This window comes from Myodes glareolus, chromosome X (assembly GCF_982192425.1).
Source record: "Myodes glareolus chromosome X, mMyoGla1.1, whole genome shotgun sequence".
Taxonomy (NCBI): domain Eukaryota; kingdom Metazoa; phylum Chordata; class Mammalia; order Rodentia; family Cricetidae; genus Myodes; species Myodes glareolus.
Window position 1 is genome coordinate 116,250,722 of NC_142053.1, and position 16,511 is coordinate 116,267,232.

The following is a 16,511-nucleotide window of genomic DNA, read 5'->3' on the forward strand; positions in this document are numbered from 1 at the left end:
TCGGACTACTACTTTGGGTAGAATAATATTTTCTTTCAATGGACTGTCTTCTTAATTTAATTTTTCTTTCAGCATCTGCATATATTCTTAATATGCATCAGTGGGGATCATTCCCTCCATCTTCTACAGACAACAAAACCCAGAAATTGACATTCGTCACCATGCTGTGGAGGACAAATAAAAGCAAGGTTTTATTCTCAAAAAGACAAACACAGGACTACGTACCTATAACCGAGAGACAAAAACAGAACACCTCAGAAGTGTCAAGCCCTCATCTCATAGCCCAGAACTACTCACAGACATATAACAAACATTGGGGTTTTTTTTGTAATGACATACAGAAAACAACAACAATATAATCCACAGTGAGTTCTAAGCATGACTAAGAACAGCACAAACAGCTTAACAAAACCTGATGGGAACAAGGCCTGCATGAGTACCAGAGATGAAGGTGAAAAACAGTGTGAAAAAATATTTCTGGGCCATGCAGCCCACACCTACAATGGAACTACTATGGAGGAGGCAGCAGGTGGACCATGAGGTCAGGAAAGTCCAGCATTGGTGCCAGTTATTAAGTTACATTCTCTTCAGAAAACAAAAATAGCCCTTTTAATGCAGCACTAGGGAGGCAAGGGATGGGGTATTTGTGAGTTTGAGGCCAGCCTGGACTCTGAAGCAACTTCCAAACAGTCATGGCTATTACACAGAGAAACCCTCTTACAAATACATAAACAAAATATGAAAATAGAAAAAAGTTTCACAGTGTACAGAGTGGTAGGCTCCTGACATCACAGCACCATAGAGGCACCAGTCAGAGTATAAAGTCTCTCAGTCCTGTCAGGGACACAATAAGAGAATGTCACATGATATAGTTACAGAGATTTTGAAGCCTTACCTAGGTAATTTTAAAAGACACAGATTTAAAATTAAAATATATAAAAAAACAGGACCTTAACTAAGAGAAGCATGCAAGAAATTGTAAATGGATACAAAAAAATCCTCAAGGGGACATCTGCAAAAATGATGCATGGTAGAAAAACTGACATAGAGGTTCAATCAGAAACTTGTATTTTGGATTAAAAATTCAGCTCCAAGAAGCTGTCCTTGTGAACCTATATGCCTCCAGTAAGTAGAAAGGCTTGCATTCTAAGAGACACAGACATATAAAGAAATACTAATCTCATTCTCTCACACATACACACGAAACACACACACACGAAAAAAGAATGAGTAAGAAAAGGAAGAGGGGGGAAGGGAGGGTTGGAGAAAATAAGGAATGGAGGGGACAGACAGATTCAACCCAAAACTGAAACAAGAAATTCAACATTAATGAGGATGGTCTCTCAAGATAATATCACAGTCAAAGGATATGTGACATCTATACACTGAAATACATTAGAAGTAGCACTACGCTGTGCTGGACATAAGAACAGAGATGAAAATAATCCTTTACATATTGTTAATAGTAGAAATAGATAGACTATTAACACCTGATCCTCCCAGAATTCAACTGCAACAGGTATATACTCTCTGCTATACTACTTCTACTCCAAAAGTATACCCTGAAAAACTCAGATAATCTACATCCTATCATTGGACCTTGTACACTACAAGTTCCACTCTACCCCTAAAACCTCCTTTCTCCGCCACCTCAAAAAACTCTGAAACAGAGGCTGCAAGTTACACAGAAATGTCCAAGAGTTGAGTGCCAACCCACCTGGCAGGGCACCTCACTCTCTAGGCCCTCCATACCAGGGAAAAAACCCTGGGCACCTACACTACCTGCCTCAGCTTCTCTAGCCAGCCAGCAGGCAAGTCTCCTGCAGATAGGCTGCTCCAACCACCCCCCCCCCCATCACATTAATTGGAACTTGTAAGTTACCAGTCCCCCTCTGCCCCCAAACCCTCCTAACCCACACAAACTCAGAGGAACTTTGAAACACAGGCTGCAAATAAAAAGAGAAAACCATGAGGTCAGTTACCACTGACTGACTGGGTTACCCCACTCTCTAGGCACTCTATACCGGGGCAAAACTCTGTGTCCCTTCTCCCACCTGCCTCAGCTTCTCTAGCAAGCCAGCAGGGAATCTTCCTGCTGGTAGGCTGCTGTGGGACAGTTGTTTTACCCTATAAACATTTGTTTCTTATACTTGTTTAATAAAATGCTGATTGGTCAGTACCCAGGTAGGAAGTATAGGCAGTGCCACCAAGCAGGGAGTATAGGTGGGACAACAAGAATGCTAGGAAGAGTGAAGAGCAGTCTGCAGTTGTGACCCAGCCACATACAAGGCAAGATGTGACTGCCTCTGAATAAGGTACCGAGTCATGTGGTTAACATAGACAAGAATAATGGGCTAAAATATGTTATGAGTTAATAAGAAGTCTGGGCTACTAGGCCAATCAGTTTATAACTAATGTAGACCTCTTGTGTGATTTCTTTGGAATTTAATGACTGAGGGAACAGGGCAGGATAGAAATCTCGGTCAACAAATGGTGAAAACTCTGACAACAGTAGGCTGTTCTAATACAACCACCCCAGCAACTTTACTCTGTAGAGTGCATGTCCTACTCTGCCCCAAGCCCTCCTATCCCCCAGGACATCAGAGAAACTCTAAAACACAGGCTGGAACTATACACAGAGAGGACCAAGAGGTGAGTGACCACCCACCCAGTGGGGCAGTTCACTCTGTAGGCCCTTTATACTGGGGTAAAAACTCCGGGCCCCATCCCATCAATTGGACCCAGTAAGTTACAAGTCCCACTGTGCCTCCAAGCACTCCAATGCCCCACGACCTCAGAGAAACTCTGAAGCACAGGCTTTAAAATTAGAAGTTAACAATACTAATTTCAGAAAGTCTACAAATTTATGAATATTGAACCATTCTCAATTGTATCACCCCTGGGTCAAGGAAGAAGTAAAGAAAGAAATTGATCTGGGCACTGGTGGTGGAGGCCTTTAATTCCAGCCCTCAGGAGGCAGGTGGATCTCTGTGAGTTCAAGGCCAGCCTGGTCTATAAGAGCTAGTTCCAGAACAGGCTCCAAAGCTACAGGGAAACTCTGTCTAAAAGAAAGAAAGAAAAGAAAAGAAAAGAAAAGAAAAGAAAAGAAAAGAAAAGAAAAGAAAAGAAAAGAAGGAAGAATGAATTGAAGATGCCCTAGAATTCAACAAACATGAAGAACACAATGTACCCAAACCTATGGGACACTATGAAAGCAGTGGTGAGCTGGGAACTCTGAGGGAGTAGGCCTGAACGAGGATCTCTCTGGGTCCTCGTGCAAGTCTGGGATCTTTGAGGCAGTAGACTGGAACCAGAGACCTTTGCAGGACCATTCAGGGATCTCTGTGGGAATGGGCCCAGACTGGTCACATCTATAGAAACAGGACTGAGCCAGCGACCTAGGCTGGAGCAGGCCTGAGACAGCAAACTCCACATAAGCATGTACAAGTGAGCAATCACTGAGGGATTAGGCCAGAACCAGAGATCTCTGTGGGTCCAGGTGCAAGTCTGAAACCCCCAAGGGAGTAGGCCTGAGCAGGACCTCTGTGGATCCCAGGATGAGTCTGGGAACATCCAAGGGAGTAGGCAGGAACCAGAGAACTCTGCAGGTCCAGGTCCTGGCTTGACTCTGAGTCCCTGGAGGGAGTATGCTGGAGCCAGGACCTCTGGGGGTCTGGGCACAAGTCTGAGACCTCCCAGGGAGTAAACTGGGGCCAGAGACATATTTGGAACCAGGCCCAAGCCAGGGACCTCTATGAGAGCAGGCCCAGCCCGGGGACATCTACAGAAACAGGTCTGAGCCAGTGACCTAGGCCGGAGTAGGCCTCAGGCAGCGAACTCCATAGGAGCAACCACTGAGGGAGCAGGGCAGATCCAGAGACTTCTGCTGGTTCAGGAGCAAGTCTGGGACTTCCGATAGAATAGGCTGGAACCAGAGAACTCTGCAGGTCTGGGAACAAACCTGTAAACTCCAAGGGAATAGACCTGAGCCAGGACCTCAGAGGTCTGTGACCTCCAAAGGAATAGACCTGAGCCAGAGAACGTTGCAGGACCAGACCCAAGTCAACAAACATCTATGAAAACAGGCCTGAGTAAGTGAGCTCTGCCAGAGCAGGACTGAAGGAGTGAACTCTACATGAGCAGGTACAAGGTAATTACCTCCCAGGGAGCAGATCCAAGTCAGAGACCTCTGCAGGACTAGGAGAAGGTACAAGGGAGTCATCTCTGAGGGAACAGGCCTGAACCTCTGCTGGACTTGGCATGAATTAGCAATCTCTGAGATAGCAGGCCTGTGCCAGAGACATTCCCTTGAGGAGGTCCTATCCTTCAAACTACACCAGAGCAGGCATGAGCAAACGACCTCTGCCAGTGTAGGCCCAAGGCAGCAAACTCAACAGAAAGAGCACCAAGCAAGCAACCCCTGTGGGAGCAGGCCCAAATGACCCCTAGTATTGCAAAGAATGAACAAGATAGAAAAACCCTTAACTGAACTAATTAAAAGGCAGAGAAAGAACATCCAAATTAGCAAAATCTGAAATGAAAACATGGACACAACAACAGTCACCAAGGAAATCTAGAAAATCATTAGATCATACTACAAAAAGCTGTACACAACAAAATTGGAAAATGTAAAAGAAATAGATAATTTTCTGAATAGGTACCACATATCAAAATTAAATCAAGACCAGGTGAACAATTTAAATAGACCTATAACCTTCAAAGAAATAGAAGCAGTCATTAAAAGCCTCCCAACCAAAAGACGCCAAGGGATGGATGGTTTCAGGGAAGAATTTGACCAGAACTTCAAAGAAGAACTAATACCTATACTTTTCAAAACATTCCACATAATAGAAACAGAAAGAATATTGCCAAACTCTTTTAATGAGGCTACAGTTACCCTGATACTGAAATCACACAAAGACTCAACCAACAAAGAGAATTACAGACCAATCTCGTTCATGAACATAGATGCAAAAATACTCAGTAAAATGCTAGCAAAGAGAATCCAAGAACACATCAGAAAACTCATCCACCATAATCAAGTCATCTTCATCCCATAGATGCAGGGGGGGCGCTCAACATACAAAAATCTATCAATGTAATCCAGCATATAAATGGGAAGACAAAACATATGATCATCTCATTAGATGCTAAAAAAGCATTCGACAAAATCTAACACCCCTTGATGATAAAGGTCTTAAAGAGATCATGGATACAAAAACCATATCTAAACATAATAGAAACAATATGCAGCAAGCCGACAGCCAACATCAAATTAAATAGATAGAAACCCAAAGTGATTCTACTAAAATCAGGAACAAGACGAGGTAGTCTGCTATCTACATATCTATTCAACATAGATCTTGAAGTTCTGCCTAGAGCAATAATAAAATAAAAGGAGATCAATGGGACTCAAATTGGAAAGGAAGAAGTCAAACTTCTGACATTTTCAGATGATATGATAGTATAATAAGTGACCCCAAAGATCTACCAGGGAACTCCTACTGCTGATAAATACCTTCACTAATGTAGCAGGATATGATCAACTAAAAAAAATCAGTAGTCCTCCTATATACAAATGAAAAAGAACTTGAGAAAGAGATCAGAGAAACATCATCTTTCACAATGGTCAGAAATAACATTAAATATCTTTGGGTAATACTAACTAACCAAAGAAGAGGAAAACCTGTTTGATACGAATTTAAGCCTCAGGAGAGAGAATTTTAAAAAGATACCAGAAGATAGAACGATCTCCCATGCTCTTGAATAGGGAGGATCAAAATAATAAAAATGGCAATCATACCAAAAGCAATCTACAATCCCAATGTAATAATCAAAATCCCAACATAATTATTCAGAAACCTCGAAAGAACAATACTCAACTTCATGTGGAAAAACAAAAATCTCAGGATAGCAAAAACAACCTAGTAGAATAAAGGAACTTCTGGAGGCATCACCATACCTGACATCAATCTCTCTTATAGAGTTATAATATTGAAAACAGCTTGATATTGACATAAAAACATAAAGGTTGACCAATGGAATCAAATTGAAGACATGGATATTAATCTACATACCTATGAACACTTAATCTTTGACAATGAAGCTAAAATTACACGATGGAAAAAAGAAAACATTTTCAACAAATGCTGCTGGAATAACTGCTTTTCAACATGTAGAACAAAGCAAATTGACCCATATCTACCCCTGCACAAATCTCAAGTTCAAATGGATAAAAGAACTCAATGTATTTCTGACCGCATTGAACCTGATAGAAGAGAAAGTGGGAAGTAGCCTTCAAACATGGGCATAAGAGGCCCCTTCCTAACTATAACACCAGTAGCACAGACACTGAGAGCAACAATAAATAAATAGAACCTCCTGAAACTGAGAAACTTCTGTAAAGCAAAGGATACAGTCAATAAGACAAAAACACAGTTGAATGAATGGGGAAAAGATCTTCACCAGTCCCACATCAGACAGAGAATTTATATACAAAATATATGAAGGCCAACATAATTTACACATCAAAATTCCAAATGATTCAATTGAAAACTGGAGTACAGATCTAAACAGAGAACTCACAACAGAAGAATCTCAAATTTTCAAAAGACACTTAAGGAAATGTTCAACATTCTTAACCATTAGGGAAATTCAAATCAAAATGATTCTAAGATACCATTGTATACCAATCAGAATGGATAAAATAAAAAACACTAATGATAGCTTATGCTGGACAGGATGTGGAGTAAGAGGAACACTCCTCCACTATTCATGGGAATGGGAACTTGTACAACTACTCAGGAAATCAGTTTGGCATTTTTGTTTTGTTTTGTTTTGTTTTGAGAAAATTGGGAATCAACCTACCTCAGGATTCAACAATACCACTCTTGGGCATCTACCCAAATAATGCTCAATCATACTATAATGAAATTTGCTCAACTATGTTCATAGCAACATAAAGCAAAATGTAACAAGTCCATAGTCCATCACCCTAGAGACGCTAAGTAACAAGGTGAACACTAAGAGAAACATATATAGATATCCCAGGAAATGGGAAATAGACAAGATCTCCTGACAAAATTGGAGCATTGGGGGGGGGGGGTGGAGAACAAAAGTCAGAAGAGGAGGGGAGAAGGGAAGGGGGAGGAGAACTTGAGGGCGAGATGAGAAAGGCGAGATGGAGGAAGGACAAAGATATTTTGATTGGGGGGAGCCATTATGGGCCTAGCAAGAAATCTGATAATGGAGAATTTCTGAAGAAATCCACAAGTATTATCCCAGCTAAGACCCTAAGCAATAGTAGAGTAGGTGCCTGAATTAACCTTCACATGTAGTCAGACTGATGAATATCTTAAATATCACCATAGAACCTTCATCCAGCAACTGATGGAGGCAGAGGCTGAGACTTGCATCAGAGCAATGGCCTGAGCTCCCAAAATGCCAAAAGTGGAAGAGTGGGAGGAGTGAGAATATGAGCAATGAGGTTAAGACCATGATGGGGACACCTACTGTAACAGTTTAGCTGAGCTAATGGGAGCTCACCAATTCCAGTCAGACTGGGAAGGAACCAGTATTGGACCAAACAAGATACTCTGAAGATGGAAGGCAGTTGTATGGCTGGGGAAGAACGGATACCTATTCCCAAAGCAGGAGTAGGTAAATTATAAAATGCTACGAGTTATCACAAATATTCACAAAAGGGTTTTCATAATCTCAGTAGGCATGCATTCTCTGGATGGATCTTTTTCAGCCTGTTTTACAATGTGAATAAATTACAAACAGGAGATCTAATGAAGATAATTTAGTACAGACAGATTAACATCATCTAAACATGTAAGAATGTTAATATCTGAAACAGTATTCTTTCATTTCATCAAAGACGCCACTACTGAAAGGAGGAATGGCTATGACCTGGTACAGGAGACGCAGGTCTGTGCTCCAGCCAGCTGTCTGAGAGTCTGAGGAGAGCACATGACAACTGACTACTTCCAAACCCACGCAGTGACAGAACAGCCATACAGCTGACCTAGGCCACTACTGAGAACATATTTCATACTTAAAACCCAAAAGAAGGGTAAGAATTGGGATTTTGCTCATGGAAACTTTCTTGAATACCCTGGACTAGGCTGGAGGTTGTTAAGAGCTAGGCCTCTCTGGGGCTTTCCCTGAGGTCCTGATGTATGGAGAAATAACTTAGTTTCTTGTCCAAATTCAGGTACATACAATACAGGTAAGAGTCCTTTTAGGTGATTTCATAATGGTTATATATATTCAGGTATATATGTTTCTAAGTATATATACACATATGTATTTTTAATTTTAATGATACAATGTTCTTATTCTCTGATGCATCACAAAGAAAAAACAATTTGAGCTATTAAACTGATTCCTTTTCTTCAGTTCCTTCTCTCCCTCTTGTTCAGATTTTTATTTTTCATCATTGTAGCCCTGTTTGTTTTGAATTAGACTAAACACATATATGAGGGTATCAGATTGCAGTCAAGTCATACACATACCATAGGTCTAACCATCTTGTGTCTACATGGACAGCTCAAACCAAACAATATGAAACACAATTGACACTGTTAGGAATATATTTTGTCTTTAAACTCTCAAGTATATGTTTTCATGTCTTTAAATTTATGGAAATATTTTCATGTAAGTAAAGGCAGACTTGTTGATTAAAAGTAAAGACTCTAAGTGCTTTAGCAATATACCCCAAGAACTAGACTACAAAAGCATCAGAAGCACCTGAGGGAAGAGAAAGAGCTCTTTAGACTCCCGCTGTCCTATGTTATTGTACACCCAACCCTTCTGCCTCTTCCTTCAGGCAGTCCTCAGCCTGGCTTCTCTTACTTTTCTCTATGCTATGGCCGTACTTACTCCTCCTGTTCCTGCAAATCCTCCTCCTCCTCCTGTAGTCTGGGGTCCATATTGAGGAATCAGTTGTCCTTCACCGGAAGGGTGTTTCCTACTGGTAGGTTCCTGAGAGAGAGATGACCAGGGGATGAGAAGTTAGAGAAGATAGTAAAGTTTGGGATTAGGCATGCATACACAAGTTGACTGCTGGTACAAGCAAGTTTATTAGGAAATTCTACATCCTATATACAGTTTTTCTGAAAGGAAAAATGGGACAGTGTCAGCCAAAATTCTCATACAAGGGCACAAAGTCAGCAGGAAATCGATCACATTATGATGCTCAAACATAAGAAAGAGCATTGCAAGTGAGACTCAGACTGAGTGCACAGAGGCCATAGCACGGCCTTTCAATATGGAACACCTGGGATATCAGGACCAAAGACAGTGCCCCCATTAGGGCCTGCCTCCAGGATACATCCGGCCTTGTCAAGCCTGTGCCTGTTTTTAGCCCAGGAATTAAGTTCCTTCTCTGCACATCTGTGTCTCAGAGAAAGCCGCAGACAAGTCAAGTGCAACAACAGGGTCTGAAGAAGGAAAGAAGAAAGAAATACAAAAGAAAAACATTATAAAGGTACAATATGTTTGAAAGCCTGGAACTCAAGAGGCAAAGGAAGAAGCTCGGGTCAGAAGGAAATGAGGGTTGGCTATCTCAAGCACTGAAAAAATAGTGTATGGTTTGTATGTATATATACACATCTATATATGCACACAGTTATATTTACATACATATATAGGTTTGAAGTGACAAGAAAATGTATAAAATGGCAGCTATAAATGACCACTCTCGCAAAACATCTTCTTTGGTGTAGAATTTGACACAAGTCTGAAACAAAATGGCGCTGAACATCCGACCTGAGACTTTGAAACACAACTGCAGCTCTCTTTACTACATTCCATATAAATTAAAAGGAAACCTTACATGTGGGAATGTCAAAGTGCACTTCATCCCAGAAATATGGAATGCTGGAGAAGGAAGATGACTTTAATCCAGCAATGGAAGGCCTAACATAGCAAAATTAAGAGGCCTACAGCAGAGAGACAAAAACAGAACACCTCAGAAGTGTCAAGGAGACCTCATCTCATAGCCCAGAACTACTCACAGACACACAGTAAACATCTATTTGTAATGATATATACTAAACAGCAATATATAATACATAGTGAGTTCCAAGCATGGCTAAGAACAGCACAAACACCTTTTCAAAAAATGACAGTAACAAGGCCTGCATGAGTACCAGAGATGAAGGTGAAAAATAGAATGAAAAAGTATTTCTGGGCCATGCAGCCCACACCTACAATGGAACTACTATGGAGGAGGAGCAGGTGGACCATGAGGTCAGGAAAGTCCAGCACAGGTGCCTGTTTCTAAGTTACATTCTCTTAGGATTAATTAAAAATGGCCTTTTAATTCAGCACTAGGGAGGCAGAGGTTGGAAATATCTAAGGGTTTGAGTCCAGCCTGGACTACAAAGCAACTTCCAATCAGACATGGTTATTACAAAGAGAACCCCTGTTCCAAAATACATAAATAAAAATTAAATATAGAAAAAAAGTTCCACAGTGTACAGAGTGGTAGGCTCCTCACATCACAGCACCATAGAGGCACCAGTCAGAGTATAAAGGCTCTCAGTCCTGTCAGGGACACAATAAGAGACTGTCACATGATATAGCCACAGAGATTTTGAAGTCTTACTTAGGCAATTTTTAAAAGACACGGATTCAAAATTAAAATGTAAAAAAAATAGGCTGTTAACTAATAGAAGCATGCAAGAAATCATAAATGTATACAAGGAAAAAATCCTCAATGATAGAAAAATTATCAAGCTATTCAAAAAAAAAAAACCTCAAGGGGACATCTGCAAAATGATGGTACAAAAACTAATACGTTCAATCAGAAATTTATATTTTGGATTCAAAAAATCAGCTCCAGGATGATGTCTACGGGAATCTATTTGCCTCCAGTAAGTAGAAAGGCTTGCATTTCAAGACCTGCAGACATATAAAGACATATAAATTCTCTCACACATGCACACAAAAAAACCACACACTCACAGAGAGAGACAGACAGACAGACAGACAGACAGACAGACAGACAGAGACAGAGAAAGGGAGGAGGGAGGAGGGGGGAAGGAAGGGTTGGAAGAAGTAAGGGATGGAGGGGACAGACAGATTCAACCCAAAGCTGAAACAAGAATTTCAACGTTAATGAGCACAGTCTCTCAAGATAATACCACAGTCAAAGGATATGTGGCGTCTATACACTGAAATACATAAGTAGTAGCACAATCCAGTGCTGGACATAAGAACAGAAATGAAAATAACCTTTATATATTATTAAAAGTGGAAACACATACACGATTAACAACTGACCCTGCCAGGGTCATCAACTGCCACAGGTGTATACGCTCTGCTACACTACTTCTACTCCAAAAGTATACCCTTAGAAATGAAGATATCTAGATTCTATCAATGGGACCTTGTAAGCTACAAGTTCCACTTCGCCCACAAACCCTCTCCCCGCAACCTCAGAAAATCTCTGAAACACAGACTGCAAAAACACAGAGATGACCAAGAGGTAAATGCCAACCCACCTGACAGAGTACCACACTCTCTAGGCCCTCCATACCAGGGAAAAAACCCTGGGCACCTAAAATCACCTGCCTCAGCTTCTCTGGGCAATCAGCGGGAAAGCTTCCTACAGATAGGCTGCTCCAACTTCCCCATCCCATCAATTGGATCATGAAAGCTACAAGTCCCACTCTGCCCCCAAACCCTCCTAACCCACACGAACTCAGAACTTTGAAACACAGGTTGCAAATAGAAAGAGAAGACCATGAGGCCAGTTACCACTGATCAACAGAGGTAACTCACTCTTTAGGCACTCCATGCCAGGGCAAAACACTGGGCCACTTTTCCCACCTGCCTCAGATCCTCTAGCAAGCCAGCAGGGAATCTTTCTACAGGTAGGCTGCTCTAATGCAACCATCCCATCAAATCTACTCTGTATGGTTAAAACCCAAAGATAAGTAAGAACTGGGATTTTGCTCATGGAATCATCCTGAAAAGCCTAAACTAGGTTGGAGGTTGTTAAGAGCTAGGCCTGCTTGGGACTATTCCTGAGACCCCAACATATGGAGAATTATCTTAGTTTCTGGCTCAAAACCAGAAACATACTATACAGATAAGAGATATTTCAAAACAAACATATATATATATATATATATATATATATATATATATATATATAATTTTAATGATTCGGTGTTCTTCTACTCTGAGGCTTCACAAAGAAAAACTAATTCAAGACATTAAGCTGCGACCTTTGCTTCAGTCACTTAACTCCCTGTTGTTTACAATTCATGTTTCTCCTGTGCACCCCTGTTTGTTTGGATTAGATTGACCACACTTATGAGGGGATCACATTACAGTCAATTCATATGCATACTATGGGTCTAAGCAATCCTGTGTCTATATAGACAACTCAAACCCATCAATATGAAACACATTTGACACTGTTAGGAAATAATTTGTCTTGAAATCCTCAACCATATGTTCTTATGTCTTTAAATTTAAATATTTATTTTCAGATAGCCAAAGGCAGACTTCTTGATTGAAAGTAAATACTCTTAAGTGTTTTAGCAATACACGCCAAGAACTAGAATACAAAAGCATCAGAAGCACCTGAGGGAAGAGAAAGAGCTCTTTAGACTCCCGCTGTCCTATGTTATTGTACTCCCAACCCTTCTGCCTCCTCCTTCAGGCAGTCCTCAGCCTGGCTTCTCTAACTTTTCTCTATGCTATGGCCATACTTACTCCTCCTGTTTCTGCAAATCCTCCTCCTCCTCCTGTAGTCTGGGGTCCATACTGAGGAATCAGTTGTCCTACACTGGCAGAATGTTTCCTGCTGACAGGTTCCTGAGAGAGAGAGAGAGATGACCACAGGATGAGAAGTTAGAAAAGATAGTAAAGTTTGGCATCAGGCATGCTTACACAAGCTGACTGCTGGTACAAGCAGGTTTATTAGGAAATTCTACATCCTATATACAGTTTTCCTGAAAGAAAAAATGGGATAATGTCAGCAAAAATTCTCATATAAGTAACAAACTCAGAAGAAAGATGATTAAGTAATGATACACAAAGGTAACACAGAGCATTGCAAGTGAGACCCAAGCTGAGTGCACAGAGGCCATAGGAAAGATGAGCATGGTCTCTCAGGATGAGAAGACCTGGGTTCTCTTGATCCAAAGACTTTGCCCCTGTTAGGACCTAACTCTAGGCCTCTGCTGGCCTTGTCAAGAGTGTGCCTAATTTTAGACCAGGAAATAAGTATATTCCCCACACACATTTGTCTTAGAGAAAGCCGCAGACAAGCCATGTGCAACAACAGGGTCTGAAGAATGATAAAAGAAAGAAATACAATAGAAAGATTCATAAAAATACATTGGGCCTGAAATCCTGGAGCTCAAGGGTCAAAGTAAGAAAGGCCATGGACAAAAGGAGAAGAGTTTTGGCTATTTCTCAAGCACTGAAAAATCATCACACGTGATATATGTATACATAGACACCTACATACATACTTACATACATACACACATACATACATACATACACAAGCAGAATGCAGGTACAAATAGGTTTATTAGAAAATTTTACATCATATATACAGTTTGTCTGTAAGGAAAAATGAGACAGTGTCAGCAAAAATTCTTATATAAGGGACAAATTCAGAAGAGAGATAAATACACACAAATAGGTTTGAAGTGACAAGAAAAGGCATAAAATGGCAGCTATAAGTAACCACACTCAAAAAACAGCTTCTATCGAGTTGAATTTGACATGGGTCTGAAAAAAATGGCGCTGAACACACGACCTGAGACTTTGAAACACAACTGCAGCTCTCTTTACTCCATTCCATATAAATTGAAAGGAATCTTAAATGTGGGAATGTCAAAAGACTCTGTATCTAAGAAATATGGAACTGGACGCAGAAGACAGCTTTAGTGCAGAAATGTGAGGCCTAACCTGGGAAAACTAAAGAGACTTGCTCTCAAGGACAAATGAAGAGAAGTAGTTTTCAAGTCACACAGGTAGCAAGGAAGGGACCCACACTCTGGACGCTCAATCAGCAGAACCATTTATTCCCCCGATCTCCTAAACATTTGCACAGAGCCAGCAAAATCCTGGGGGATTTGCATGGTCCCCTCTAACCCTTAGCTCTGGCTTTCTTGGAAATATGAGTTCTTTCACTATAATAACGAGGATATGGGCCTGTGTTTTCAAAAGGGAAACTCCTGATTTCATCAAATAGACATGTCTTTTCACAATGGTATCTTTGTAAGTCTGCTTTTCAACATCAATAAATTACAGACAGGAGACCAAATAAGGACCATTCTGTACAGACAGGCTAACATCATCTAAACATGTAAGAATGCTAATATCTGAAACAGCATTCCTTCATTTCTTCAAAGACGCCACTACTGAAAGGAGGAATGGCTATGACCTGTGGCAGGAGACTCAGGCCTGTGCTCCAGCCAGCTGTCTGAGAGTCTGAGGAGAGCACATGACAACTGACTACTTCCAAACCCACCCAGTGACAGAACAGTCACAGAGCTGACTGAGGCCACTGCCGAGAACATATTTCAACTTAAAACCCAAAAGATAGGTTAGAATTGGGATTTTGCTCATGAAAACATCCTGAATACCTGGACTAGGACAGAGATTGTTAAGAGCTAGGCCTATTTGGGGCTTTCAATGAACCCTAATGAATGGAGAAATAACTTCATTTATGTCCAAATTCAGGTACATACTATACAGGTAAGAGCAATTTTAGCTGATTTATATATATATATATATATATATATATATATATATATAAGTTTGTAAGTATATATACACACATATATTTTTTAATTTTAATGATTCAGAGTTCTTGTCTTCTGAGGCATCCCAAAGAAAAAATAATTTGAGATCTTAAGCTGCTTCCTTTTATTCAGTTTCTTCTTTTCCATTGGCTTAGAATTTTTATATTTTATCATTGTAGCCCTGTTTCTTTTGCATTAGACTGAACACATTTATGAGGTTATCAGATTGCAGTCAAATCATGTACATACTATGGGTCTAAGTAATCTTGTGTCTACATAGATAGCTCAAACCCATCAATATAAAACATATTTGACCTTGTTAGGATATATTTTGACTTTAAACTCTCAAGTATATGTTTTCATGTCTTTAAATTTATGTAAATATTTTCAGGTAAGTAAAGGCAGACTTGTTGATTGAAACTAGGGATCTTTCTAAGTGCTTTAGCAATGCACTCCAGGAACTAGAATACAAAACCAACTGAATCACATGAGGGCCAAAACTAGAATACAAAAGCAACAAAAGCACCTGAGGGAAGAGAAAGAGCTCTTTAGAATTCCACTGTCCTATGTTATTGTACTCCCAACCCTTCTGCCTCTTCCTTCAGGCAGTCCCTCAGCCTGGCTTCTCTTACTTTTCTCTATGCTATGGCCATACTTACTCCTCCTGTTCCTGCAAATCCTCCTCCTCCTGTAGTCTGGAGTCCATACTGAGGAATCAGTTGTCCTACACTGGCAGGTTGTTGTCTACTGACAGGTTCCTGAGAGAGAGAGAGATGACCAGAGGATGAGAAGTTAGAGAAGATAGTAAAGTTTGGGATCGGGCATGCTTATACTAGTTGACTGCTGGTACAAGCAGGTTTATTAGGAAATTCTGCATCTTATATACAGTTTTCATGAAAGGAAAAATGGGACAGGGCCAGCAAAAATTCTATTACAACGGGATGAAGTTAGTATTAAGTTGATAAAGTAAAAATGCACAAAGGTAACACAGAGCATTGCAAGTGAGACCCAAGCTGAGTGCACAGAGGCCATAGGAATGATGAGCACAGCCTCTCACAATAGGAAGACCTGGGTTCTCAGGACCAAGTGATAACGCCCCTGTTAGGGCCTGACTCGACGCCACTCCTGACCTTCCCTTGAGTGTGCCTAGTTTTAGACCAGGAATTAGGTTCCTTCTCTGCACATCTGTGTCTCAGAGAAAGCCGCTGACAAGTCAAGTGGAAGAACAGGGTCAGAAGAATTAAAAAAGAAAGAAAGAAAAAAGAAATATTTATAAAGGTACATTGGCCTGAAAACCTGGACCTCAGGAAGCATAGGAAGAAGAGGCCAGCGTCAGAAGGAGAAGAGTGTTGGCTATCTCTCAAGCACTGAAAAAATCGATGCATGTGGTATATATATACATGCATACATCTAAAAACACAACATATACATAAATACCTAAATATGTAGGTTTTCAGTGCCAAGAAAAGGCATAAAATGGCAGCTATAAATGACCACACTCAAAAAACAGCTTCTTTTGAGGAGAATTTGACACAGATCTGAAATAAAATGGCGCTGAACACACAACCTGAGACTTTGAAATAAAATGGCAGCTCTTTTTTTTAAACTAAATACATTTTAATAGAAAACAAAATACAACATAAGTCTTCTCAGAAAACAGAAATATTTAATCCTGTCCATAGCATCAGAACGTCCTCTGTCCATAGAGCATGGTATGATGCTTGTGAG

General features: G+C 40.5%; 1 protein-coding gene across 1 annotated transcript in view; it reads right to left on the reverse strand.

The window, feature by feature from the left end:
- The window catches only part of Scml2 (Scm polycomb group protein like 2), a 149,936-nt gene extending 134,401 nt beyond the window's left edge, over window positions 1–15,535 (reverse strand). Inside the window, exons 1-3 of the mRNA XM_085684788.2 lie at window positions 15,443–15,535; window positions 12,736–12,837; window positions 8,887–8,988 (exon numbers count right to left, since the gene is read on the reverse strand). The gene's annotated coding sequence lies outside the window, so the exon portion shown is untranslated. The remainder of the gene's footprint in view (window positions 1–8,886; window positions 8,989–12,735; window positions 12,838–15,442) is intronic.
- Between the last annotated feature and the right edge of the window lie 976 nt (window positions 15,536–16,511).